Genomic DNA, 27,013 nt, shown 5'->3' with positions numbered 1-27,013 from the left:
TAACAACTTTTACGTAAATACTATATTTGTTCTATGTAAAGATGGGATGCTAATTTGCTGGTGATTAGCTGATTATCGGATTTTATAGCTGTCACACAGGATGGCCCTGTCTCCCATTTGCACCCCGGACACCACTTGAGGCCCCTGATCAGATATGGGAGGAAGGGGTCAAGGGAGGCCCACCTGGGGGGTTCGAGGGCCTGTCTGAAGCCCAGGGTCACCAGAAGCACCAGACGCCACTGGGGCTCAGGGCGGGGTAGGGGGAAGGTGCTGCAGTCTGATTGGTGGAGCTGGGAGGAACCTGTGGCTCACTCACTACTTCTGTATAGATGGAGAAACTGAGGCACAGAGAGGCCTAGCACTTCCCAGCAAAACAGTGACCAGGGACAGAGTCAGACTGCTATTCTAGACTGGACTCCAGTGCCCATCCCACTGTTGTATGCTATCGTCAGGAGGAATTTGCAGGGAGGTGGCTTTATCTGCTGCTGGAGAACTACGAGGACCAGACTCCAACTCATGCGGAGAAAAGGAGCACTTAGCCCATGGCCCAAACTGAACCCTCTGTGTACCCTTCTGAAAACCTCCACCTCCTTCTACTTCCCTGGGCAGCCCTGGGCTTTGCCCCACGGCACCCTGACCGCACTTAGCCAGGCTTTCTCCCAACCTGGATCGAGACTTCCCCAGGACTGGCTTTGCACCCTGTGGGCTATCCGGACACATGTGAGCATCTGAATTTCAAATTTTAACACTATGTATGTATGTTCATGTAACTAAGGAAAAAAATATAATTAATACATCAAACCCATGATTTTACAGATCATAGTGCTTTTGATGAGGCTAAGTAAAAAAAAGTAATTGGTTTAAAGTGATACAAATAATTAAATAGTTTTTTTTTTTTTTGAGGTGGAGTTTCGCTCTTGTTTCCCAGGCTGGTGCTATCTTGGCTCACTGCAACCTCTGCCTCCCGGGTTCAAGTGATTCTCCTGTCTCAGCCTCCCGAGTAGCTGGGATTACAGGCATGCGCCACCACGCCCAGCTAATTTTGTATTTTTAATAGAGAAGTGGTTTCACCAGGTTGGTCAGGCTGGTCTCGAACTCCTGACCTCAGGTGATCTGCCCGCCTCGGCCTCCCAAAGTGCTAGGATTACAGGCATGATCCACTGTGCCTGGTCAATACATTTTTAAGTACATAAAGAATTAAGATGGAACATGGACACGGCTTACAGTACCTAATAAGGTGGGTTATTTGATAACTTGAGGAGGGTCTGAGAAGACCAGGTCAGGAGGCCAGGCAGTTGAGGTCAGGGTCAGCAGTGACCTGGGGCAGGGTGGGCCAGGTCTGCAGCCACCACTGCCACATCCCATGACTGGGCAGATGGTGCCCTCAGATTGTGCCCTTCTCTCCCCAGCCCTGCAGTTGGTCAGAATTAGCCCACAAGAGAGCAGTCATTTGTCCTCCTAAAGGTAGTTTCACTGGGCAGCCAGGAGGTTGGACACTACCCCATTTCCCACCAAGCCACCAGTTGCGAGTGTGTCACTTCACGTGGACGTGCGGTGCACCTGTTTCCCCTGGCATTGATAGGTGAGACACTGACTGGCCCCTGCTCTCTTTCTTCCTGGCCAATCTGAAAATGCCCAGTTCTCAAGTTAAAGGGATAACAGCTTTGACAAGGCCAGGTGTTGTCTGGGTGGCCAGAGAGCTAAGGGTCAGGGTCAGCGTGGCCCATTGGCCCACTGGAGATCCCCAAGGCTTTGGGGTCCAAGGGCCAGGGTTCCAGGCCTGGCTGCTGCTTCCCAAAGCTTCAGTCTCCTCCTCTATAAGATGGGGACAGTTATGCTGAAAGGGTTCTGAGAGTCATGTGCAAAGTGTCCCTCAAAGGAAGACCCAGTACAGCCGGCAGCGAGCCCAGTTCCAGGGGCCCCCTCGGCCACCCACCCACCCGCCGCCGCTGTGTCTGTGCTGCCAGAGATCTCCCTCTCATCAGCCCCTTTATCACCCTGTACACAATCAGGGGAAGCCGGGAAGGCCGCTGGGGCTGAGGGCAGATGGAAAACAAAGAGAGAAAACAAAGGCACTGCTCCTAGGGGGCCAAAAGGCACCTGCCTCCTCCCCCAGGCCTGGCCTTGGCCACCCCAGTCCTCCAGGATCTGCCCTACCCCTCCAGAAGGATAGTCTCAGAACTCGTGTAGGTCACCACTCTCAGGGGACCCTCAGGAAGTCACTCGTCTCCAGGCCACCTTTTCTTATCCGTAAAATGATAGAATTGGACAACAGGCCATGTGACTTTTGGCAAACCTTCCCCCTCTCCCCACCCTCCAGGGTCTCCTTGGGGCAGGCCCAGCACATCTCTAGGATCCCCCAGCCTGTCCCAGGAAGTCAAGATGGTGCCCACTTCTGTTAAGCAGGAGGCCCCTGTTTCCTGCCGAGATCTTGGGGTGTGCTGGGTGCTCAGTGCGTCTGTGTGGAATGAATGAATTATTTCATCAGAAGGGGGCCTACTCAGAGTCAGCCCTAGGTTGCTGCTGCTGTTGAAGCCTCCCAGGGAAGGAGACCCTTCTGGTCACTTGAGGGAGGTGGAGAGAAGTGGTGAAGGGCTGGCAATGGCATCCCTGCCAGGCTGTCTGGGTTCACATCTTGGTTGTGTGACCTTGGACTAGTTTCTTAACCTTCTGTTTCCTCATGTGTAAAAAATGGGTACAGTACCAACCTCATAGGTTGTGGTAAGATTAAGTGGATTAGTTTACATAAAGTGCTTAGAACAGTACAGCTAAAGGTTAAATATCACTATCCATTTCATCACTCTTGGGAGGCTTACAGGGAAGCACATGAAGGTTAGGCATCCTGGCCTCTCCTGGGCACAACCCTGGTGAAGGCTGGGAATTGCTGGGAGCTATAGAGTGTTCTAGGTGGGAGGGGCAGCAGTTTGCAAACAGGAACATTTCTATGTAAGTATTTCCGGTAAACTGTTAAACAGGGGCCTCATGAGAAAGGGGCATGGATTCCTAAGAATCTAGGAATTTGTTGTGATTTCTTCTCTGATTCTAAATATATGTTTGTAATTTTAAATAATTTTTAAAACAGGGCCTCCAAAATTGTATAAGCCTCAGGCCCTGCAGCCTGAGCCATTCCTGATTGTTTCTGTTATTGTGATTGTATTTCTGTGGCCCAGCCCTGTGCTGCCCACTTTGGTGGCCCTGACAGGATGGCCCAGCCTTGGGGTCCCAGGGACCTGTCTTCTCACCCTATGGACAGCAGTGTTATGTGCAGGCTGGCCTCTGAGCTGTGGTCTACACCTCACACCCCAGATGGAGGGAGCAGACAAAGGAAAATGGGTATCTCAGGGAAGGTCTCTGAAGGAGTCTTCCCTGCATATGCAGGACACAGAGCCCTGTGCCCAGAGGCTTAGTGGCCAGACCTGCTGCTCCCACTTACCCGGACCAGGTGTGGCAGGCCAGGCCCCTCTCCCTTCCCACTTCCCCTCGGTGTGTGCCCTGGTGGGCAGGCAGGGGCAGGTGGGGCCGTGGGAAGCAGGCTGGTGAGTTGGAACAGTCACCCCTACAGTGGTCGTTGAGTGGCTGGCTATGCGCCAAGCTTCAGGTTCCTGCCGGGTGCAGACCCAGAATGGTCCTTGCCCTCTGGGAGCTCTCCTGGTAACTGGGACCACAAGATTTGCACCTGGAAGGGCAAGGGGTGAGCAGGGGAAGGCTGCACTAGACCCATCTCTCTCCGAGAGGAGGCAGGAGAGCCCAGAGGTCGTGAGGGCTGGAACCTGGGGGAGGACCTCTGAGAGGACGGGCCCTCGGCTGGGGGGATGCTCCCAGGGTGGGCATTGTGGGCCCTGGCGCCTCTGCCAGCAGCAGGGCCTCTCGGCCCAGGCTCTGACAGGGACATTTATAACTCACAGCTGTGCGGTCCTGGGCCCAACTGACTGTGGTAAACCGATCTGGCTTCAGGAAGTCCCGTCCCGAGGCCACTCCCCATCCCGACCCCCACACTCTCCTTCACCTCCTGACACCCACATCCTGTTCTCAGCGGGAGGGGCAGGCGGCGGGCACTGGGCCAGGGGCCCAGCCAGGGTCTCCAACCTCTGGGCAGAGTGGGAAAGGACAGAGAGCAGCAGTGAGGCCCCAGTGCTGCGGGATGCCCACCATTGCCAGCCTCCTCTCAAAGCACACACAGGGAGGCAGAGGCCCAGAGGCAGTGCGAGGCCCCCAGGAGCCCAAAGGGTCAGAGCGCCAAGAGCACAGGTTGTAGGGCTCAGGGGAATGTTCTGCACCTCTAGATCTACCTAGAGAGGGGATTCGCCTTCTGGCCCCTGTGGACCCACTCCAGCCAAAAAGAGCCTGACGGGAGGGGCAGAGTGAACCAGAGGCCTCAGAGAATGCTGGGAAAGGCGCCACTTTGGGCCCTGGGCCTTGGGCTGGCCCTCCTTTGGGACACCCCGTCCCCAAGATGCCTCGTGCCCATCCCACGTAGATCCTCCCAGCCTAGTTCAAGTGTGGGGCCAAAAATGGTCTTGCCCAGTGCTAGAAAGAGAGACAGTACTCAAGGCTGCAGCACACCATGGCTCTGACCCCTTACATCCCTTGGCCTGATACAATAACCAGTTCTTGGGCCCCATTAGCCAGCCTGCCCCTCCTCCATGCCTCTCCCTCTCCTTCTGCACAACGTAAGGGTTGATAGACAGTAGGGAGTTTGCCAAAGCTTGGCCCAGGTAAATCTGGTAGTCTACAGCAAGATTCTAGAATTAGATAGTACCCAAAAGGACATATATTTTTGTTTTACTGGTTACAATTTATTAAAATGTATCAGAAATATATAACTAGCCTATCAAATCAATTATTTCAAGGGCATGATTGCTTTGGACAAGGCCGGATTTATTGGAGCTTAAAAAAAAAAAGTGAGTGGAAGGTGAACATTAAATTAAGTCATCACACAGGTAGACCTCAGCTCAGACCAAGAATCCTAAAGAGCGTGGAGGAAAAGCTGAAGTTTGGGGAGCACAATCTAACTCATCACCAGGGCTCTTTTCTGCTTTAAACTCTGCGTCTGGGCCTCCTCTCCCAGTTATAAGCAAAACAGCCAGCCCTGAACCTTGTAGGAAGGGCGAGGGAGTGAGCTGGTTTTCCCGAGGTGCGTACACACATAAAATGGCTCCAAGTGTTGGTCAGGGATCTGGTGAGCAATTCATTATGAAGAAAGAATTCAGGCAGGGGTCACAGAGTGGCTTTGGAAGTGGCTGCCGGCCGGCCGTGTGAGATAATTCCCTGAAGCCAGGCACGGCACAGAGAGGAGGCCACGGCAAGGGCTTTGTACACCCGGCTAAAAATACCCCCGACAGCTTCTCCCTGTCACCCTGCCTGGGGGCCGTACAGGAAAGTGATGCTGTTCTGCTTTTCTTACTAAGAAGAGAAAGACAACACAAAGTCCCCAGTCCCGGAAGAAACAAAACTTATATTTATATATTTTTCAAAATCCCACTAGGAGGAATTGGCTTGCTGGTTGGAGTGCGGCTGGGTGGGGAAGACACAGCCAGCTCTGATAAATCAGGCATCCCAGGGTGTGCTGAAGTGACCCAAGAGGCCGCTGAGATTAGCTTGGCGGCAGGGACAGAGGTGGGAGGGGAGTGGACGGCTGTCTGCACACCGGCCTGCTCTCACACACGTCCCATCTCTCCCCTGTGTACCCAGGAGGAAGAGGAGGAGGCCCGTTGGCGTCGGACCAATGCTGCAAGGGGTGTGAGGAGAGGAGCCGCTGTTTTTCACTGAGCTGCCATACCCCGAAAGGTAACACCAGCCCCCAATGCCCAGGCCATACCATCACCTTTGCCTAAACCTGGGCAGGGGCAAGCCCTGGCAGCCCAGAAGTGCTGTGGCTGGACCGGAGCTGAGGGTTTGCAGCTGCTTTCTCACAGCCTTTCCTGGGCCTGGCTGCAGGGCCTCTCTATAACTCCTTGTGTGGTGCTCATACTGCCAGAAAAGGCTTCTGGGTGTCAGTTTGTCTGTCTCCAAAATGGAGCACTGGGTTCAGGTCCTATACTTACCTCAGTTCTCAAGGATTCTGTGAGTCAGTTGTGTCTGATTTGGTTGAGCCATCTTAGCAGCCTGGCTCAGTTGGAACTCTAGGGCTGTAGCCAGGGGTCCCAGCCCTTGTGGATGTGGGATTCTAAGGCTACGAGGTCCACAGTGCCATGTGGGGTTTGAGAAGAGAAGATTTTCCAAAGCAGACCTGGCTGGAGATGTGCTTCACTGGGGATGTGGCTGTGGTCTCCTTTGTGGCGGCATTCAAAATTCCAAAGTTCTCCCTGTCAGCTCTGGGCAAGAATTGTTATCTGCATTTTCAGACCACGAGAACAAGGCACAGGGAAGTTAATGGTGCCTGCCAGGGATCACAGCGAGCTCTGGCCACGCCACAGCAGCTTGGCTTCATCCTATTTGCCATACCGGCTTCTATGCTTTTACTTTGACCATACTGCACTCATCCTCTCAAGAGAATTTCTGCTTTTGAGGCCAAGCAACCACTAGGCAGTATTGTGTGCCTGTGAGACCCATCCATCCATCAATCCATCATCCATCCACTTACCTGTCCATCTCTCCATCCATCCCTCTTTCTTTTTGTCCTTCCACACTCATCCACCCATTCATCCCTCCACCACCTATCCATCCTTCCATCCACCTACTTACCCACCCATTCCCCCCATCCACCCATCTATTTACTCTTTAATTCACTCATCAAATATTCATGGACTCTCACGCCAGGCCAGGCCCGCATTAAGGGCTGGGGTTTTTGTTTTTTTGTTTTTTTGAGGCAGGGTCTCATTCTGTCACCCAGGTTGGAGTGCAGTGACACGAACATGATTCACTGCAGCCTCGACCTCCCAGGCTCAAGCGATTCTCCCACCTCAGCCTCCCGTGTAGCTGGGACTACAGGCATGCACCGCCACGCCCAGCTGATTTTTTAATTTTTGTGGAGACGGGGTCTCACTTCGTTGCCCAGGGGTGGGTTTTGAAGACAGAGCCAATTTAGCCCTGCCCTGAGAGGGTGTGGTGTGCAATGGAGTCCGACTCAGATCCCAGAGCCAGACTGAGTTCCATAAGGCGGTGCTCAAAGCCTGTGTGGTGACCACGACGACACAGGGGAGGAGGGAGAGGGGACGTGGCTGATTCTGCAGGCAGACATTCGGGGAGGAGGAGGCGGCATTGCTCACGCCTTCATTCCCCAGGTGTTGACCGAGAAACCCTGTCAGGAACTCTTTAAGTTCAGAGATATAGCAGAGAATAAAGCAGACAAAACTCCCTGCCCTTATGGCGCTTGTACTCCCATGAGGAGGCATGGATGATCAATACCTAAAAAGTGAATAGATCAGGTGATGCTAAGTTTTAAGAAGACAAATTTAGCCAGGTAGGAGCACAGAGTCTACAGTGTAAAGTACTTTTTCACTAGTCAAGGAAAGCTTTTCTTTTTTTTGAGACAGGGTCTCACTCTGTCACTGTAACCTCGACCTCCTGAGCTGAAGTGATTCTCCCACCTCAGCCTCCTGAGTAGCTGGGACTACAGGCACACACCACCATGCCTGGCTAATTTGTGTACTTTTAGTAGAGATGGGGTTTTGCCATGTTGCCCAGGCTGATCTCGAACTCCTGGACTTAAGTGATCCACCTCCCTCAGCCTCCCAAAGTTCTGGGATTACAGGTGTGAGCCACTCTGCCTGGCCCAAGAAAGGCTTCTGTTAAGTTGGCCATTTAACAGATATCTGAATGCAGCCAGGGAGTCTGCAGGGGTATACTTGACCTGTTCAAAGAAATGCAAGTAATCCAGTGTGGCTGGGAGGATGTCAGGATAGGAGGCGAAATCAGAGAGATCATGGAGGACCCACTCCTGTAGGCAGACAAGCGTGGAGCAGAGAGATAGCTGGGAAGCTATTGCCCACATCCAGGTAGAGGTGATGGGAACAGGGATGAAGGGGTAGTGGAGGAAGAGGTGGGAAGCCATCAAAGGCTGAATATGTTTCAGAGACCCAGCAGGCAGGCTCGCTAGTGGATTAGAGGTGGAGGATTTAAAAAGACGGGGACAGTCAGGGAAGGCCCTTGGGTTTGGGACAGGAGCCAGTGGTAGAAGGGAGGTGGTTATTTGCTCAGCCAGGGACAATGGCCGGGGAGGGCTGCAAGAAGCTGAGGAGTTCTGTTTCAGACACATTGAGTTTGAGATGCCTTTGAGACGTTCAAGTGGAAAGATTGAGTGGGCAGCTAGAAATATGAGTCTGGAAGGCAGAGAGAGGTCCCGGACTAGAGATATAAATTTGGGAGTTGTTGTGGATTGATGGTGTTGCAAGTCGTGAGGCAGATGAGATCACTCGAGAGTGTGCGGCGTTTGAGAGGGTCAGGAGCCTGAGTGTGAGTCACGGGGCACCCAGCCCTTTGGGGGAGTGAGAGTGGGGAAGGGGTCTGCAGAGGAGCTGGAGAAGGTGCAGCCAGGGAGGGGAACAGAAAGCAGGCTCTGAGTGGACAAGCAAGACTGCTGGGCAGTGCATGGAAAGGACTCTGTATGCTGCAGTGGGAACAGCCTACACAAAGGCTGAGAGGCCTCAATAAACCAGCCATATTTGGAGAGGGCTGATGGAGAGGGAGGAGAGACCACACCGCCTTCCTGCCCACACTTGGCCACACAGGGGCTAGGGGCTGTGGGCGAGCGCATGCCTGGACCCTCCCCGTCACCCTGGCCGGCACTCCCTGACCCTGGCTGAGCATCTTGCCCTGATGTCTGTCCACTTTCGCACTTTCTTCAGCTAGCACTACGGACCTCCCTCCTGCTTTCCGGGGCTCCTCCCCCTTGTCCAAAAATGCAGGGCTCCAGGTGGCAGGTCACGTGCTGCCCGTGGGGGAGAGGCACCCATCAGCTCCCTATTGAGCACCTGAGCATGGTGTGGATCCTTTATCCTAAAAGACGTGAACCTTCCCAGGCCACGAGTGAGTGTCAGAGCGCCTGCTCCCAGTTAGGGGAGCTCTCTGCCTTTGGTGGGCAATCATGTACGTGCGTGTCAGTGTTGTGTCACTTCATTCCTTCTCCATCTCGGTCTCTCTCTTTCTCAGCCTCTACTGCAAACATCAGCAGTGCCCCCTCTAGGCTAGGCCCCGGGCTGGGTAGGATCACGAGGAACAAGTGTGCTCCTGACCTTCCAGGAGCTCCCCACCGCTCCATCTCTCCCTTGGCTCCTGAATGTACCTTTTTGGTGCTCAGGATCCTGAGCCTGACTTCGAATTCCAGCTTTGCCACCCACCAGTAGTATGTCTTGGGGCACTGCAGCTGCCCTGTACTGCAGTTCACAGGAGAGGGCACCCCGAGACTCTGGAAACAGACCCAGGAGCTTCTGAGCTATCCCTCTGCTCTGGCTGAGGTTTGACCCCGGGCCCACTCACCCCTCCCTCCACAGCAGAGTTGTGGGTCTTGTCAGGTGCTCTTCCCTTTCAGCGTGCAGCTCTAGTCCCACCTTCTCCAGAAAGCCTCCCTTAACCACTCTGAGGTCAACCAGTGTTTACTAAGCACCTGTGTTGTGCCAAATGCGGGGCTCGAGTCAGGGTGTGCGGAGATGACAGTGGAGGGTTTCTATGCTGAGTACTGGCAGTCCAGATGGGGTGATGGGGGGACAGGTAAAGAACCCACACTTTCCAGCGTAACAGTGAGCACTGCAGGTGCCCAGCAGAGAGAACGGCCTTGGCTTGGTCAGGAACGGCTGCACACAGTATAGCTGCCCTGAACAAGGCCAGAGGCCGGGCAGGTGTGCAAGGTGTGATAGGGGCTGGGGGGTAGGGATGGAGAGAAGAGTGTGTCCAGGCGAAGGAGCCTCGGGAGCACAGTCCAGCCCGTCTGCAGAGCGAGTGCAGTCTGACATGGCCAGGACGTGAGAGGAGGCTCAGGAGACTTTTCCAGGCTGAGAATTGAATGGAGCCAGGCGGGGACTTGTGGACCTCCTCTCCCTCGGGAAAGTCAGGGGAAGATGCCCCTCCATCTCTGCATCGGGGACTAGGGCAGCAGCAGCAGCAGCTGCTCTGATGATGCATGGCTCCGTGGCAGGGCGGTGGCAGGAGGCTTCGGGTAATCTCATTAGTGTGCCCAGCAGAGGGGACGAGTAATCCCGTGCCTTTAGACTCACTTTTCTTTAAGCCTGTCCCTACCCATTCTCTCCCTAAATCCTTGTACTGCTTTGGTGACGTCAGGCGGGACTGGACTGGACTTACCTCCATTGAACTGATGGGTAAAACAGGGTTAGAGAGGAAAATTCTTGCATGATGCCATAGCTCACAAGGGGCAGGAACTGCATCCGTCTAACTCCAGAAACCATGCTCTTATAATCCTCTACTATCTCCCAGACTGTCTTAGACTATCCAGGCTTATGAACTGCCTCTCCACTGGCCCCATTTTGCAGGTGAGGAAACCAAGGCCCAGAGAAGGTAAGACACTTGCCTAGGGCCACGCAGCAAGTCAAGGACAGAACTGGCACCAGAAGCTCACCTGGCCTGTTTGTGTCCCCACCCCACCCCACAAGCAGGCACAGGGATCCCCCTGGTCCCTGCCCACTTCTGCCTGGAGCACCCACTGTGCTTGGTCTTCCTGCAGTCTTTGGCACCGGCTCCGGTGGAAGGCACCAAGTTCCTCATCAGAAGGCTCCATTGTGCCTATTGTTTAAATATAGATTACTAATGAAATGCCTTTTCATTGCCTTCCCAGTGAATAGTTTCCGTGTAAAGTTAATTTGCAGTGTTATGTAAATTCTGTTTAACTTCAATCAAGTTTCTAATTATGTTTTTACCGCAGTAATTCCCATTTGATTTGTCATCTCCTGTTAGGTATTCAATGTTCGGTGGGCGGGCTTGCTTTCCGTCTGCCTCTCGGTTTTCCAAGGCCCTGACCTCCTCTCTGCTGTGTGTCTGTCTCCGTGGCTCCTGGCTTCTTCATCCCCTTCAGCTTCTCGGTGGCTCATTTCCCACCTCCTTGCCATCCCTCCATCTATCTCCCGGCCTCCTCCTTCCTTCTTTCTTCCTCTTGCCCAGCTGTACCTTCTTCCCCTTCTGTTTTCTTCTTCTCTGTCTCCCCTCCTCCTTCCTGCCCTCTTTCGCCTCCCCCTCTGTCTGTATCTTCCTTCTCTGTATCTTCTTTCTGTATCTTCCTTCCTTCTCTCTATTCCGCTCATGCCTTGCCTCTCACTCTTCCTCCCTTTCTGTGTCTTTCTCCACTGACAAGACTCTCTCCTGCATCCTCTGCTCACCTTTCCATCCCAGTGCTCTTCCTCTCCTGATGTCCTCTCTCCCTCCTCCTCCACAGTAGAGCCTTCCCCGAAGCTGCATTCCGGAGTACCCGAGACAGAGCCTGCGAGGTGTGCTGGGCTGGGGGCTGGGGCCACCAGAGGAGCCCTGTGCAGCCCTGAGATGGTGGGGTGGGGGATTGGTGAAGAACACACAGTCTAGGGTTGGGGTCTCCGGATTCAAATCCTACCCCACCCCTTGTTAACTGTGTGACCTTCAGATTAGTTCACATTGATTTCTGTGCTGCGTCCGTAAAATGGGGTGATAATTTTACCTGCCTCCACAGTAAAGCCCTTCCCGAGGCTGCATTCTGCAGCCCTGAGACAGTGGAGTTGGGGATTGGTGAAGAACACAGTCATGGAATTATTGTGAGGAGTCAGTGAGATAACATATGTGAAGGGCTTTAGTGGAGGGAGGGGCTTGGCCAGAATTAGCCTTTTTTCTTTCTTAAGAGACAAGGTCTTGCTCTGTCACCCAGGGTGGAGTGCAGTGGCTCATGCAGCCTTGACCTCCCAGGCTCAACTGACCCTCCCACCTCAGCCTTCTGAATACCTGGGACTATAGATGCATTCCACCATGCCTGGCTAATTTTTAAAATTTTTATTAGAGACAAGGTCTCACTATGTTGTCCAGGCTGGTCTTAAACTCCTGGGCTCAAGCAATCCTCCTGCCCCAGCCTCTCAATGTGCTGGGATTATAGGTGTGAGCCACCACACCCAGCCCAGGAATTAGCTTTTATTTGGGAACTCTTGGCCATGCCTTTCATTTTTTGTGGCCTTCCTGAGATGCATCTGCAGTGAGTTTCTGGAGTCCTGGGGGTCAGGCCTGAGGCCAGGGAAGGGTGGGAGCTGGCTGCAGACCCCCATAGAGCTGGCATTTCCTGCTCCCCACTCTCCACCCCTTAGCCTTCCTCCCCTAGAGCAGGGTCTCAGCTCTGCCTGTCAAGAGATGTGGCCTCCTTCTGTCTTAGTGGGCCCATCTCAGGCTGTGAGGACAAGCCTGCCACCCTGGGGTAGTAGCAGAGACACAGATCCCCAATGCTGGAAAAGTGCTCAAGACTCTGGCCCACAGACCTTTCCCAAGCAACAGACCAAAGGCAGAGCCGCTCCTGCTGAGTTGGACTAGACACCCCCTTCTTCTAGCCTCCCTCACCCACTAGACGCCCCAAAGGCTATAATATACCATGGACTCCAGCTACAAAACCACTGGTCCAGGTGCAGCATGTTGGCAGCTCTGCCATTTATCACAGGGACTTCTCTCTGAGCCTTGGCTCCCCTCCTGTGTGGCCCCAATGTTGGGCTTTGGGATTCTCCCTGGGTTTGGGGATTGTCCCTGTAGTCGGGGAATGGCTGGGCGGCCACAGTTTCCCAGCAGACATCTGCCCTCTGGGTGGGGAGGGCGGAAGGAAAACACCAGACACATGCAGGGCTGGGGCTGGGCGGGTGCTCTGCCCCCTCCCTCTGTTCCTGCTTCCTCCCCCACTCTGCTGGGCTTCCCACCCAGCAAGCCCCTGGCACATCCAGGAAGCAGAAAACAAGTGCTTGGGGAGGGCATTCTTCTGGGTGAAGAAGGGCAGCCGGTCACTTGTCCTTCAGAGACACAGAAGCCTGGGCCACATGACCACCTGACCCGCAAGTGGCTGTGCGTGTGTGGGGTGTGTGTGTGTGTGTGTGTGTGTGTGTGTGTGTGTGTGTGTGTGTGCTGACCCGCAAGTGGCTGTGCGTGCGTGTGTGGTGTGTGTGTGTGTGTGTGTGTGTGTGTGTGTGTGTGTGTGTGTGTGTGTGTGTGTGTGTGTGTGTGTGTGTGTGTGTGTCCCTGTCCCTGGTCAAGGAAACCTTAGCCATCACGTGGCTGGTTTCTCTCGCTATTTGTCCAAGTAAGCAGTTCAGGCCAGCTGCAGCCAGGAGGCCGTGACACAGCCAGGGAGAAGGGCCACATTGGTGTGGGTGGTGGCAGCGAGGATCGCCATGGGCATCAGGGAGCCCCGAGCTGGGTCCTAGAGCTCTTGGGCCTCAGAATCTGGTATGGGGAGGCCTGGGCTGGGGAATGGCCTTGCTCTGATCCTCTGCCCTCCCCGGACCACTGACCTCCCTGCCCCAACCCATCTGTCAAGAAAAGGCACAGAGCTTGATAACAGAGAACCCTCCCAGCCCTAAATGGGACCAGGGGGAGCCCAGAAAGACAAAGTCCTCACCAGAGAAAGGGGCACACATGGGCGCAACCACCGTTTGTATGGCCCCTGGAGTGTGCTTTAGAGCCCTGGCCTCCGTGGCAGGAGTGTGGAAGCCAGGCCTCCCGTGTGCATCCATCAGGCCACTGAATTATTAGCACCTACTGTGTGTCAGGACCTGGGCTAGGCAGGGATAGGGGTTGTCAGAACACAGACCTTCTGGAAACTTGGTCAAACCCTCACCTCTGTGATATATTTTCTTCCCATTGGATGGGCAGTATCACCTTTCATTGCAAAACCCCTGTGATCTTGTCATGAGTTGGCCATTTCCCACCCCACTGCCATTCCAGGAGGATGCAACCCCTACATTGTTGCAGGGCTCGGGAAGAGCGGTGAGAGGCACCGCCGAGCCTCTCATGACCAAGCAGGTGTTTCTAGCCAGGGAGAGTGTCCCCTTCCTCTGGGGAGGTGTGAGCCAGACCCTGAGTTTCCTGAGCAAATGTGTGCATGTGGGCAGAACACAGAGGCCCTGGGCTCGGACACTGGGGGCCTTCTCCTAGCCCACATGGGGAACAGAGCACCAGGGGAAGTGGCAGCTGCAGAGTGGGGCCTCCCCAGGCCTTCATCGAGGTTTGTCAGCCTGCATACTGTGTCTTGCATAGATGACACCATCCCTGGGGGCCTGGAGGAGGAGGGCTGTGGTGGCTTTTTGGGGCCGTGCTTCTGAGAGCCCACCTGCATTCATGTGTCTGTTTGTCCCCCTCCTCCCTGCTTCTTCCCTCTTTCCTTCCTTTGACAAACATTTCCTGGCAGCCAAGTCTGTACAGGGCCCGCGCTCCACAAAAGATACATCCCTCACCCTGCATGATCACGGCCAAACTGGAATCCAGCAACATTCCAGGGTGGGCCCAGGGCCAGGCCCAGGTGAGGCCTAGGAGAGAGCTGGCTCTTGGCTAGGGGGCAGGGCATGGCTGACCCCACAGGCTCCCCTGGGTTCTGAGGAAGCTTAGGTGTACTTCCCCAGGATAGGCCAATGGCAGAGCCCACCAGGTGCCCGAGACAAGGGGGTGTAGAGAGCTGGCATCAAGGCCACACAGAGCATCATCAGACCTTGTCTCTGTTGTGATGAGATCTAGGGTATTCAATCTGGAAGAGTCCCACAGGCTCGTGTGCTCAGGCTGTTCTAGGAAACGCCTGTCCAGAAAAGGGGTGGAGCTGGGTGGGCCAGGGCTGAGGGTGACGCAGGTCCACTGTCATGCCACCTACAACTGAATGTGGATTCTGGGCAGGGGTTTTTATAAAGCTGCTGGGTCAGCATCCCAGAATGCTGCCTAGGCCTGTATGTCCCCAGCCTCAGCTTGCGTTATCTCTGGGGTCATGAGGCTTACTACTGCCGTCTTGTAGCTCCTCCTGGGACATGGGGTCCTGGCCTCCCACCAGGCTGACGCTGACTTCTGTCTTCCACCCTGCTTGTCTTAGGGCCACAGACTTTAGGCCCTTGGCAGTTTCCGATTGAGTCCCTCCCAGGCTTTCCTCCCTGTAGGCAGAGCATCAAGCTGGGTCTGTACATGGCCCCGCCAGGGCCTGTTTGATTGGGGTAATCTGGACAAGTCATCAGTGTCCTGCGCTGGCAGCCAGGGTGTGGCTAAAGTCAGTTCCTGCCTAAGCTGGGCTGACCCACCTTCTCACCACTCAGGAGCTCCCGGAGCCAGGAGGGACTGCTGTGAGTTTGCCTTCATAAGGAGGCCCTTGGGCTGCCTTTGGTACAGGCAGGAGACCTGGATCCCTGCTCTATCCCTGTCTCTGTCCCTGTCCCTGGGGTAATCTCAAGCAAGGCCGAGCCCCAGGCAGGCCCACACCCCCTCCCATCTGTGTTCCTCCCCAGCACTAAGCCAAGAGGCTTTTGTCCCTGGTGGGCCGTCGGCCAGCTGGAAGAGTCCTCCTTGCTCTCTGGCCTATTTGCTTTCTGAGTCTCTGTGCTCTGGGAGAGCGTGAATGGGCAGGAGAGGGGACTGGAGAGGGCTGAGGGCCTCTGTTCATATCTCTGCCCTCACTGGGTCAGGCTGCCAACCTCTGCACTCCCACCATACCCCCAACCTGTAGACAGGCGAGCCTCCAGTTCCTGAGGCCACAGGGAATGAGCTGGATTCACCTGGAGGCCATGGGTAGCCTTGCAGCCCCTGGGCCAAGCTCCCCTCCCACCCAGACTCCTCCAGACACTTCAAGGGTTCAGGCATGCCAAGCCAGGATGGGGTGAAGGGATCTTTCTTTAGGCGCTGTGCCTGTGGTTGACATCTCGTTGTCCTCATGTGGGGCTGCGTGGCCCCGTGGGGTGGCGCGCCTTCTGCAAGAGCTCGACCTCCAGGAAGTTCTGCAATCGAAGCCTGAACTTGGCCTTGCTTCACTCTTCCTCTCATCCTGGTCTCTTGGGCATGACTTCTCCCAGGGAACACTGCTGTCTGCTGACTTGGAAAGGCAGGGATTCAATCAGGGGCCCCCGCTGAGCTGTGTCTGAAGTGTGCCCTCCTGGGAAGAAAACCCAAAAGCACTTTTGTCGAGGCCTCACACTGGAAAGTGAATGGTGGGAGGCCTAGAGGTAACAGGCCAAAGGCCACTAAGCAGGCCAGCGTGGCCTGCCCACTCCAGCCCCCAGAAAAAATTGGTGCTTCTGAGGAGGCTTCCTTGGCCCTCCCTCTCCCCTGGGCTGGGTGGGGCCAGTGGGACAGGAAGCCAGGGCGGGCCTGGAGGATGGGGCTCAGGGTGGCCTGGGCCTGAGCCAGGGATGAGGCAAAACCCAACCCTGGCCTGGCCCTGGGCCGCAGCCGTGCAGGTCACTAGGCCTCTGTGAGTGGCCACCCGCCCACCCAACAGGAAGCCCTGCCCAGACACCACCTTTGCTCCACCCCGTATTCTCTACGGCTGGCACTTCTCCTATTTCCCGTGGGAGCTGCTGCCAGGAATCGTGCCCTCTTGAGAAAGGAAGCCTGACCTCGGGCCGCCCTGCCTCTGGCCTGCGCTGACCCCCTCCCTGGGCCTCCCCGTGGTGGCAGCTCTGGGCCCACGCCCATCCCGCACCCCCAACACATGCTAATGACTTATCTCCTCTCAGACATAGCCTGTGACCCTTGGGGACCTAGCAGGAGAAACCTCACAGTGGGGCTAGGCCTGGGAGCCAGGAGGCTGGGGCTCTTGGTCTGGGATCCTCCACCAGCCTGCTGGCACACCTGGGCAAGTCACTCAGCCACTCTGGATCTCATCTGTAGAAAAACAGGGAGAAGCAGACGCTCTGCCCAGCAATGAGCATCCCATGGGATAAAGGGTTTGGGGTGGGTTGAATGTGTGCCCTGTGAAGGCAGCCAGGCTTGGGGGGTGATAACACAAAAGCTCCCCATCCACCCGTCTACCTGGAAAGGAGCCCCTTCTCTCATTTCCCAGGAGCCGGGCGTCGGAGCATGCCTTCATCTCTCAGCTCTGATCAGGGAGCTGAGCCAGTAGCAGGGATGGGGCTGTGCTGAGGGGCAGGCTCTTCCACCACCCTCCCAACCCCATCCTCTTCCTCTCTCCTGGTGGGTGCTCTCTGACCCATGACCCACCTCCCCAAGCAAGCCCAAGCCCACCTCAGTATCAGCAGGGGTAGCAGCTTAGGGGATCAACTGTGTCTTAAAGGGGGCCAAGCAGAGGGGTCAGGGCACCACGGGGAAAGACCAGAGTCGTTGTGACATTGGATGGGTTAAGACAGATCCGGGGCCACCTCGAGCTCCTGGGCGAGCTGAAAGCTTGTCAGCAACAGGGAAGACCAGGCACCTAAGCAGCCAAGCCCCTGCCATGGGGTGGCCACAGCTCAGACTATGGTGGCCTCGGACACATTGCTACTCTGAGCCTCAGTGTCTGCATCTGGCAAGTGGACCTTTTGGAGCCAGTGTCTTAGGGTGCTGTGAGAAGTCCTTAAGATTTGGGAACACAGTGCTGGGCCCCCTGCGGCCCTTCCCTTTGAGTCAGACTTTTCCCTACGAGGGAAACGTTACAGGTCAGCATTAGGACTAGATTTCTTAGGCAGTGGGGAGCCGCTGAAAGTTCTCAGAGGAGTAGTGAGTTCATGGGGAGAGGAACTGGCAGCAGAGAAGCCTGGCACACTCATCCAGTGTTGGGGCCCTGATTCAAGAGGGGTCACGGGGCAAAGAAAGTTGGCCCAAGTGGGTGTCAGCACCAGCTGGGCTTGGGAGGCCTCAGTTTTCCTCCTGTCGCTGGTTGCCTGTCCGCAAGGCTGGAGAGGCACTGCTCGGAGCCAGCACTGAGGCTGGCACCACCACCCCTCCTTCTTCCTCTGGTGCCCCTGAGTCCCACCGGCGTGGGGTTGTCTGGGTTTCCCACTCAGGCCTGAGTGGGCCCCACTGCTCCTCCCTCCCTCCATGGCTTTCTAGCTCTGAATGGGAGTGGACTCTGGAGGCTGCAGTGGGCTGTGGGATGTGAGCCAGGGTGGGGGCATTGGCGGTGGGTGGAGTCACGGGCTGGGTGGCCATGAGTCAGGAATTGCTGGGCCTGTGTGTCATCTGGCTGCGTGCTGTGCTGGCTCCTCCCGCCTGTCTGCCTCATCTCGCCCGCCGCCATCTGGGCCCCCTGGACTGCTCCACCAGGTGATGGTGCTCTGCTCTGTTTATAAGAGTTCAAAACATAGGATGGAGTAGTCAGGGGACCCGGCTCTAGGGCCCAGGCTCCCCCAACACTAAAGGTGACCTTGGGCAGGTCCCCTTCCTTTCTGAGCCAGTTTCCCCCATTGAAGAGTGGATATTAGGCTGGCCAAGGGATTTCAGCCATGGCCCCAGATGAGATCCGAGGCAGCTTTGAAAGACAGCCCAGCCCGGTACAGGGGCTCACACCTGTAATCCCAGCACTTTGGGAGGCTGAGGCAAGAAGATCACTTGAGCTCAGGAGTTTGAGACCAGCCTGGGCAACATGGCAAAACCCTGTCTCTACAAAAAATATAAAAAATTAGCTGGGTGTGGTGGTGGGCGCTCGCAGTCCCAGCTACTTGGAGGGTTGAGGTGGGAGGATTGCTTGAGCCCAGGCGGTCGAAGCTACAGTGATCAGAGATGACACCACTGCACTCCAGCCTGGGTGACAAAGTGAGACTCTGTCTCAAAAAAAGAAAAGAAAGAAAAAAGATAACCCACCCCAAACAAGTTAAATCAGATCTCCGGGGCGGGGCCTGCGGCCAGGCTTGAAAGCTCTAGTCTGGATGGCCTCTGACAGGGCTGCTTTCTCCGCCCTCCCCGGATCCCCAGGCAGCACTGTGGGCCAGTGCATGGGTTCTGGAGCCCAGAGGCTGTGCTGAGTACAGCTCTACCACTTTCTAATACTGGGCAAGTGAATTCATGCCTCTGAGCCTCTGTTTCCTCATCTGTGAGATGGGGCTAACACCACCCACCTTATAGAATCTGTACCAGTGTCAGCCACCATGTTCTTTGATCTAAGCTGGTTACCCACCACTGCTGCCTTCACTGCCCATTCATTCTTCCAGAAAACATTCAGGGGTTCCTGGACCTGCCAGCCTGGTACTGGGTGCTGTGGCAACAGGAAGAGGAAACCCACCATGGGGGTCCAGCCTTTTAGGCCTTTCCAGGGCCCCAGAGGATGGGTTTTGTCTGTTGATGGGCAGGTGAAGGGTGACTCCCCTGAGAATCTCACCGTGTTGCTGGACTGAGGGAACCCCTCTTTCTGAAAGAATGAATGAGACCCCAGATTCAAGGGAGAAGAAGGGGCATCCTAGGATTTCCCTGACAGCCTCAGCTGGGAAGCCCCTGGGGAGGCCCTGAATGCCTTCTGGGGTGGGCCTTGGGCCATGCTCTGGGCAGATGCTGGCTCAAACAGGGCTGGCAGTAGACAGAACAGAATAAGGACCCTCCTTGTAGTCCATCACTGGGCTGGACTGTGTCCTCCATCCCGTGGTCCTCCTAGCAGCCCGGGGTATTGGCAGGCATCGTTCCTCCTGCTTGGCAGATAGAGACAGAGACTTCAAGGGATGGGAGGCACTTGCCCAAGTCAAGGGCTGGATTTGAACCTCACTTCTGTATAAACAAAATTCCAGTGGGGAAAGTGGAGCTTCCCTGGGAATCTGCCCTGGTGGGACTAAAACGTGATCCGCAAACCTGTCATCCCCTTTCTTCCCTGGCCTTCCAGCACGTCCCCTGCAGACCACCACTGGCTGTCCTTGCGGGAGAGAGCTGATGTTCCTGTAAATAGCAAGCGCTCCTGTTGCCTGGGCTCTGAAAGCCAGAGGTTGAACCATGCACTTGTCACCCACTAAACCTTCTCCCTCCTCATGACCCCTTGAAGAAACTGAGGCAGAGAGAGGTGCAGGGACTTGGCTAAGGCCATGTGGCTTGTGAGCCGGCCAGGATTTCATCCAGGCCTGGGTGAGGTTAGAGCCCATGCCCAGACCCGCCACCACCCACTAGCAAGAACAGGACTTTCCTTTGTCCGGCATTTTTAACTCTGGGTCTCGGCCATCACTTCAGACTGGCCTGGCCCACATGTGGCCAGAATCCCAAAGGGATGCCTGTTTGGGAAGCGTGACCGCCAGAGGGCTGGGCGCCTGGCCCAGGAAGGGGGTCATCAAGAACACTCGGTGCTCAGTGGTTTTTGTGTGCCACCGACAGTGCCCGTGCCCTTCAGCCCCGCGACCTTCCTGTGCCAATCATGGGTATGATGTCAGTTCATCTAATCCTTGAGCTGCTGTTAGCCCCAGATGAGGAAACAGACTGGAGGGATAAGTGACTTTCTTGTGGGCCAGGATTGGACCCCCTGGGTCCTCAGTTGGACCTCCAACACCAGAATGGACCTGGGTTCCATTCTGGTCCACAAATCCCCTTTGGGTTTGTGTCCCCTTCTCTGTAGGGTGGCAGGCTTGCACTCAGAGCTTCCCAAGGACCTCCAAGGACTCTCCTGAGAGCCTCTGCCAGGCCCATTTAATGCTGCAGGGCATTTAGGATTGGGGGCCTCCCAGAGGTGGGATGGGGTGCCCTCTAGGGCAGCCCTCAGAAGCATAGGGCCAGGTGGTTAGCACCAAGCAGAGTGGGCAGAGGCAAGAGGCAAAACTTCTAAGAGAGGCCACCAGCAGGAAATTCCACTTAGATCCCTGGCATTGGGAGTGGCAAGGGCCCAGGTGGGTGCCGGGGGACCTGGTCTGGCCACCCCCAGCTGGGCGCCCCTCTAAGCAAGACCTCGGTCCCTGGAAGAGGGATGGCTGTGCCCACCCTATGGGGCCTGATGAGTGCTGGGTGTGGAAGGGAGTACCTGGCACGGATTTTGCACCTGGAGGATGCTTGACACCTTAGGCTGCTCCTGTGGAAGAGGACTGGAGAGCAGGTGGTTCTATGAAGCCCAGCTGTGGGGGGCTATGAAGCCTCTCCTGAGTTGGTCTCAGACTCATCTTCCCAGAGCCCTGGGTCTTTCTCTATCTCTGTGATATGGGGTTCAGTGCCCCCATCCCATGCAGGACCCCGAGTCTACACTGGGCAGCCACCCTGAGCTGGTGATAATAATGACTTATGGCCCCGTTTACGGAGCATTTCCTGTGCACGTGCATATGGGCCTAATCTTGTTATGTCCTTCAACAGTCCTGTGAGAGTAGTGACTGTTAGTATCCCCCGTTTTACACATGAGGAAACTGACCCAAGTTCCTAGCCCAGCATCACGCAGCTAAGTAAGTGTCAGAGCTGAGGCCTCTCTGATGCATTGGAACCCAGAGGGGCCACCATTCTATGCTGTGCCCTCATCCCTTGATTAAAGTAGAAATTGTTCATTTGGTGACTTGGGGAGAAGGGAGCCCCATCCCTCTTCCTCGGGTTTGAGTGGGCCACCTGTCAGAGCTCAAGGCCTCTTCGATTGCTTGGAGGTGTTGGCTGGGGCAGTCGGGACAGCTTTCCCCCTCTCTTTCCCAGTTCGGGGTCTGATGCAAACTCAAAGGAAAGGGAAGCCAGTCCCTGACTGGGCCTGAGTCATTTGTTTCTGAATCCTAGTTTGAATCCTAGTTCCCGTTTTTATCATGGTATGATCTTGGCTGGGCCCTTCCCTCTCTCTGGTCTCAGTTTGTCTCTTTGTTCAAGTCCAGCACCAAGGGGCTAGGTTGGCAGGGGCCGGAGGCCAGACAAGCCATGAGTGTGCACCACCAGCCAGGGCACGGCTGAGGCAGGATGGGCAGAAGTCATTCCTGGGGCCTGGGCGATACTGCATGAGCTCTTCCTCCAAGAGGAGGTGTCCCTCCAGCTTGGCCCTGAGAACACAGTAGATCAGGACTGGACAGGGAGCAAGGCCTTGGAGAGGCCTGCAGGGATGTGTGCATGTGCCTCTGCCCCACGAATGCAGCTGCGCCCTGCTCACTGATGCCCTCTGCAGCTCCCTCTTCAGCCCAAAGCTCTTCTCCCCCAAAGCCTCTGGGCCTTTGCCCAGGGAGAGGTACCCTTCTGCCTGAAAGACTGCCCAAGGGACAGTGGCCCTGCCCCCCATTTTGCTTCCAGGCCGAGCTGGGCTGGCCCGCCAGCACTCTGTGCACATGCCCCTAGTTATCTGAGGATTACCCGTCTCCTGTGTCTTCCCCACTGGCGTCACACAGTGTGTGAGCACCCTGGGGAAGCACAAAGGCTGGGCAAGTGCTGGCCTTTGGCCCTGTCCCCATCCCTCCCACCCCTACTCTTTACCTCTTCTCCTTCTTTTCCTTCTCTGCCGGATAGCAGGCATTGTCATCAGTTGTTTTTAAATAAAGAAATGAATGAATGAAATGAACAACTTCTAGAAGTCACTTTATAGCCCCGTTTTTAAAATGAAGAAACCAAGTCGCAGGGATGTTAGGTGGGTGGGGAGGGTAGTTCGGAGACCCCCCCCCCCCCACTGCTCTTCCCCATTTCTCACTCTTTGGGTCCCCACGGTGCCAGGTTGGGAACCCCAGGTTTGCATGGCATGTCCTCTGGCCACAAGAACTTCCCCCACATGGAGGTGTCCTGAGGGCCCAGCAGCAGGTGCCAGCCACGACTTCCCACAACCTCAGCTTGCCAGGCCTGCACTTCTCTCGCCTGGTGTTCCTGCCTTTCCAGCAGGTCAGCCCAGAGCTGCCTGTCCGCCCTTCCCTGGCCACTTTCAAGCCTTCCCCATGGGAGAGAGGAAGGTGAGGGAGCCGAGGGGCATGTGGCGAGGAGCGGAAAGCAGGCCCAGCAGGCAGGCTGGGCTTCCAGGGCTGGGCGTGGGAAGACAGTGCCTACTGTCTCCTGGAGGGCATCCTGGAGCCTCCTCACAGGAGGTGAAGATCGACACAATGATTGAACCAAGCGTACCTCGGGACTCTCGGGCAGCCCCGCCCAGGACTTCTCGCGGACCCCAAACTACCAGCTTCCTAGGTCCTCATTCATTTCTGTTCCTTGAGGCCAACTGTAGTTACTGCTCTTCGGTGAAAAGATTTAGAGGATATGCAGTTCTCCTAGAGCACCAAGTCCCTGGGTTCAGCTCTGCTGTGCCTGGAATGAGGACTACCAGGTCCCTGCCCTTATGGGCCTCGAGGCTGAAGAGATAAACAGGCACCTAATTTTAATTATGCAAGCGAAAAGAAACACCAGTATGTCTGGAAGTTCAGGGAGGGTACCTTGGAGGTGGCTCTCAGAGAAGGCAGCATGGAGGAGGTGGCTCTTTGAGCATTGAAGGATGCTCCAAAGGACAGTGACGAGACGTAGAGCTGCACAAGGCGCCATGTAGGGAACTGCGGCTCCTGTTCTGCCATTATGTGATGTGTGGCTTTTGCTCTCTGCTGAGCAAAGTCCCACTTCCTCTGTAAAGTGGGACCTTACAGCTCCCTGGTGACAGGATTGTGCTGAGGATGGAGTGGTGGAGTGGGGCAGTGAGAGCTATCAGGGTTATTGAGGAAGGAGCCTGGCAGGTGGGAGAATCTACCACGTCTGAGCAGGTTGAATGGTTCTCTCTGCAGGCATAAGGGGTGTGTGTGTGTGTGTGTGTGTGTGTGTGTGGTTAGTTGGCAGCAAGTGTGAACAGCTGAGGCCTAATGACAGGAGCTCTGAGGTGGCATTGGTGCCACAGAACCCTGGGGCCGTGTGACCCTCTCCCCTTGTTGTCCATGGGGAGGTCCTTGCTCCGGCCAATGTCCAGCTCAATGTCCAGAGCACCTTGGAGCCTCCCCTGGTGGGTGCATGGCTGCAGGGGTGATTTAGGGCTGCTTTATCCTTCTGGCCTGTGGGCCTTGGCCTGCACCCTGGCCCAGCCTGGGTCTGGCTCTTCCCTGTGTCTGGATCCCCACCCCCAGCTTGGTGAGGTCAGGGAACAGGTATTTCAGGAATGCAGGAGGCGGGGCAGCCAGCCCCATTTGGATAACCGTGGGGTAAATATTTGCCTTGCTCCTGGAGCCAGCACTGGCCTGCCAGGGGAGGCCAGGGGCCTGTCCCTGGGGTCATGTAAGGGGATGTGTGTGGCGGCGGGGTTCTCCAAGTTGGGGAATCCCCTGTCACCCCAAGAGTCTGCTTGTTGCCTGATCAGCAGCTGTTTGGCGCATCTGTAAAATGAGGGTAGAACAGCTCAGGCGCCTGAGGGTCAGTGTAGCGGGAGCTGGTTCCGCCGGCTTGGCCAGGGGAGCGGTGGGTTGGACCAGATGTGGGTGGACACCATTGTGACCACCGTTCTGATCCCCACTTGGCCACTTATGACCTTGAGCAATTACCCTGATTTGGATGAGCACCGTGGGCTGAGCTCTTAACTCCTTGGTATCTGCATCTGCACACCCCATATGTTGTTAAGGCCTCACAGCTATCAGGGCCAAGGCATGTGTGTGGTCAGCAGCAAGCATGAGGAGCTGAGGCCTGGTGATGGAAGCCCTGAACTCCAGGTTGAGGGTGCACTGGTGTAACCCCTGCCCAGCACAGCACCCAGGGCCATCTGCCCCCTCCCCCAGTGCAGCCTGGACCCTTCTCTGGTGAGAGGCAATGGAGGGCGGTCGGCCCCTGCTTAGAGAGGAGCTAGGGGCTCAGGGAAGCCTAGTGACTTGCTCAAGGTCACCCAGCAAGTGTTCAAACCCAATTCTACCCACGCTTGCCCTAACCCTTGAGGCCAGGGCCAGGGCTTCAGCCCCAAGTGTGGACTCCCAAGCCTTAGCAGCTGTAGAGAGCAACTGGCTACTTAGCTGCAGGCCTGAAGCCACCCCGGTCCTAAATTTCGGGCACCACTGCCCTCCAGGCATCCTGGATTGACTGATCCTGCACCTCTCTGGGTCAGACTCAGCCCCAGGTCAATGTGACCAAGTGCCTCCACCTCAGCCTACACCCAGGTCCTCCCAGGGATCCCTGGAGGTGGGGCTGGGAAGGTAGATATGATGGGGGGGAACCCCTCTTAGTCCCAGGATAGTCCCTACCCCCAAGTGACATCTGCATTGTCTGAGACTCAGCCTTGTCACTTTCCAGCTGGACACCTCTGGCAGCCCCATCCTTCTCAGTGTCATGTTCTGCAAAGCAGAAGTGGGTCCTGGCCTCCCCTCCCGCGGGAGCTTCAGATGCACTGTGAGAGTGAGGGGTGTTTCAGGCTGCTGTCGGTATGCTGCCCTTTCTGGCCTCGCAGTGAGAAGCTGCCCTGTGGTCAGGGTCTCACGCACCCCAGAAGTGAGAGTGCTGTGCTGAGGGTGCCTGGGAGAGCTATCTGGGCATTGGGATCCCTGCCTCGTGGGGAGATTGGGTGGGCCTCCACTGGCCTTGAGGCTCAGGCTGCACTCACTCCGTGGCACCAAGGCCTTTCCACAAAAGAGCGCTCCCCTCCAGCCCCTCGTGGTTTATCCTTGCGGTCTGACCAGGCTGGGAGCAAACGGGGCTACATCTCGTCTCCTGCCCTCTCTTCTCCCTGAACTCCCCAGGAGGCCAAGCCCACACAGGCTGTGGGCCTCTGCTAAGGCACCAGCAGAGCTGGGGTGGGTGTGCACAGCATGGCACAGGCTTCTGGTTCCTGAGCCCCCCTTTCCCAGCATGAGGGGTGCCCGGCGCCATCTGGCCCTGAGCAGGGCTGCTGAGAAGCTCCCAGGACTGGGCAGGGTTCAGGCTCTCCGGCTGGTTGCCGCATAGCGGGCAGACTGTGAGTGGGGATGGGCTGCTTACTCACATCCCGGCTGTGTTCCTGTGAGCTCCTTATTAGCTGTGCGACCTCAGGAGGTTATAGAACCTCTTGGCCTCGTGTGGAAATCAGGGATGTCAGTGTCTACCTCACAGCGTTTCACTGAGTGCTAAAGGAAATATCCAGGGCACAACCCACAACATGGACTCAATACAGGGCGCCCTCCTACTCCCTCTCTCTCTCCTAGCAGGGTGGTCCAATGCAGGCTCACTGTCCCCCAAGCAGGGCCTGAGTTCAAATTCTAGCACCACCACTTATGGCTCTGTGACCCTGGCTGGGTCCCTTCCCCCTCTCCGATCTCAGTTTTCCCCTTTGCACAAGCCCAACACCAAGGGGCTGGGGTGGCTGGGGCAGTGAAGTACGTGTGTGCACTGTAAGCCGAGCACCCCTGAGACACTGATGGCCTGACGCTGTTTCTCGGGGCCTGGCCGATGCTTACTGGGGAGCGAGGGCTTTTCGGCTCTGGCTTCTGTCTCAGCTGCCAAGATAATTATTTTCTCTCTGTCAGCGGCTCTGCTGGCCAGCTTGCCTTTGGGAAAGGCCTAGCTGTGGGCGGTGGGGAGGCAGGAGGCCTACTACAGTTCTGCCCCAGTCACTGAGTCACTGCATGACCCCAGATGAGGGCAAACGCTGCCTGTCTCTGGGCCTCAGTTTCCTCCTCAGTGAAAGGGAAGTATTGGGGTCAGTGAACCCCAAAACTGTATTTCCAAGGTAAGCAGAATTTGGGGGCTGCCAGAGCCAGAAGGTCAGGATGTAGAGCCACTTCCTCTCCCCATGGCTGGGGTGGGGACACTGGGCCTGGCCCCAGGATCTTGGGGCGTAGGGTTCCAGCACTCATGGAGCCCAGCACCGGCCCCCACGGGGTCATCCATGCATCAGCTGACGTGCGTGGAGAGCCGCTGGTGTCTGGCCCTCGCGTGCAGTGCCTTACACAGTCTGCACAGCTCTTTGAGGGAGGCCTTCTCGTTATTTCTATATCCCCTACCACAGTTGAGGAAACTGAGGCAGAAGGAGGCTTAAGAAATGTGTCTAAGTCACACACTTGGTACGAGGGCAAAGCCAAGATTTGAAGCAGATCCTTGTGATTACTGAGCCTGCCTCTCGATCACCGGGCCTCTTTGCCTCTTATCGAGGCCCTGGGCATCATTTCTCCCTGGGAGCCCCTGCCTGTGCACAGTGAGGTGGAGCCCAGGCTGAGGCCCTTACCCAGCCCCTTGGCGTGTATGGAGGCCTATGCTTCACGTGATGTGGGCACCACCTCTCCCGCTGTGAGCCACAATCTTTGTTCTGAGAGGAGCTCGGCCCTGCAGTCAGGTTTCCTGGTTTTTAGAGGTGGGCACTCCGGTGCAGAGAGGCACAGTGATTGTTCACGGCCACGCATCGGGGCACCTTCAC

At 56.1% G+C, this 27,013-nt stretch overlaps 1 protein-coding gene across 5 annotated transcripts in view; it reads left to right on the top strand.

Moving 5' to 3' along the window:
• ZMIZ1 (zinc finger MIZ-type containing 1) overlaps positions 1-27,013 on the top strand; it is a 250,401-nt gene that overhangs the window by 64,955 nt on the left and 158,433 nt on the right. For all 5 annotated transcript variants that reach the window (XM_054503119.2, XM_063669902.1, XM_054503121.2 and 2 more), the window contains exon 3: positions 5,692-5,787. The gene's annotated coding sequence lies outside the window, so the exon portion shown is untranslated. The remainder of the gene's footprint in view (positions 1-5,691; positions 5,788-27,013) is intronic.

This window comes from Pongo pygmaeus, chromosome 8, assembly GCF_028885625.2.
Source record: "Pongo pygmaeus isolate AG05252 chromosome 8, NHGRI_mPonPyg2-v2.0_pri, whole genome shotgun sequence".
NCBI classification, from domain to species: Eukaryota; Metazoa; Chordata; class Mammalia; order Primates; family Hominidae; genus Pongo; species Pongo pygmaeus.
The sequence above is the reverse complement of the archived record's forward strand: the minus strand, read 5'-3'. Positions and strand labels throughout refer to the sequence as shown.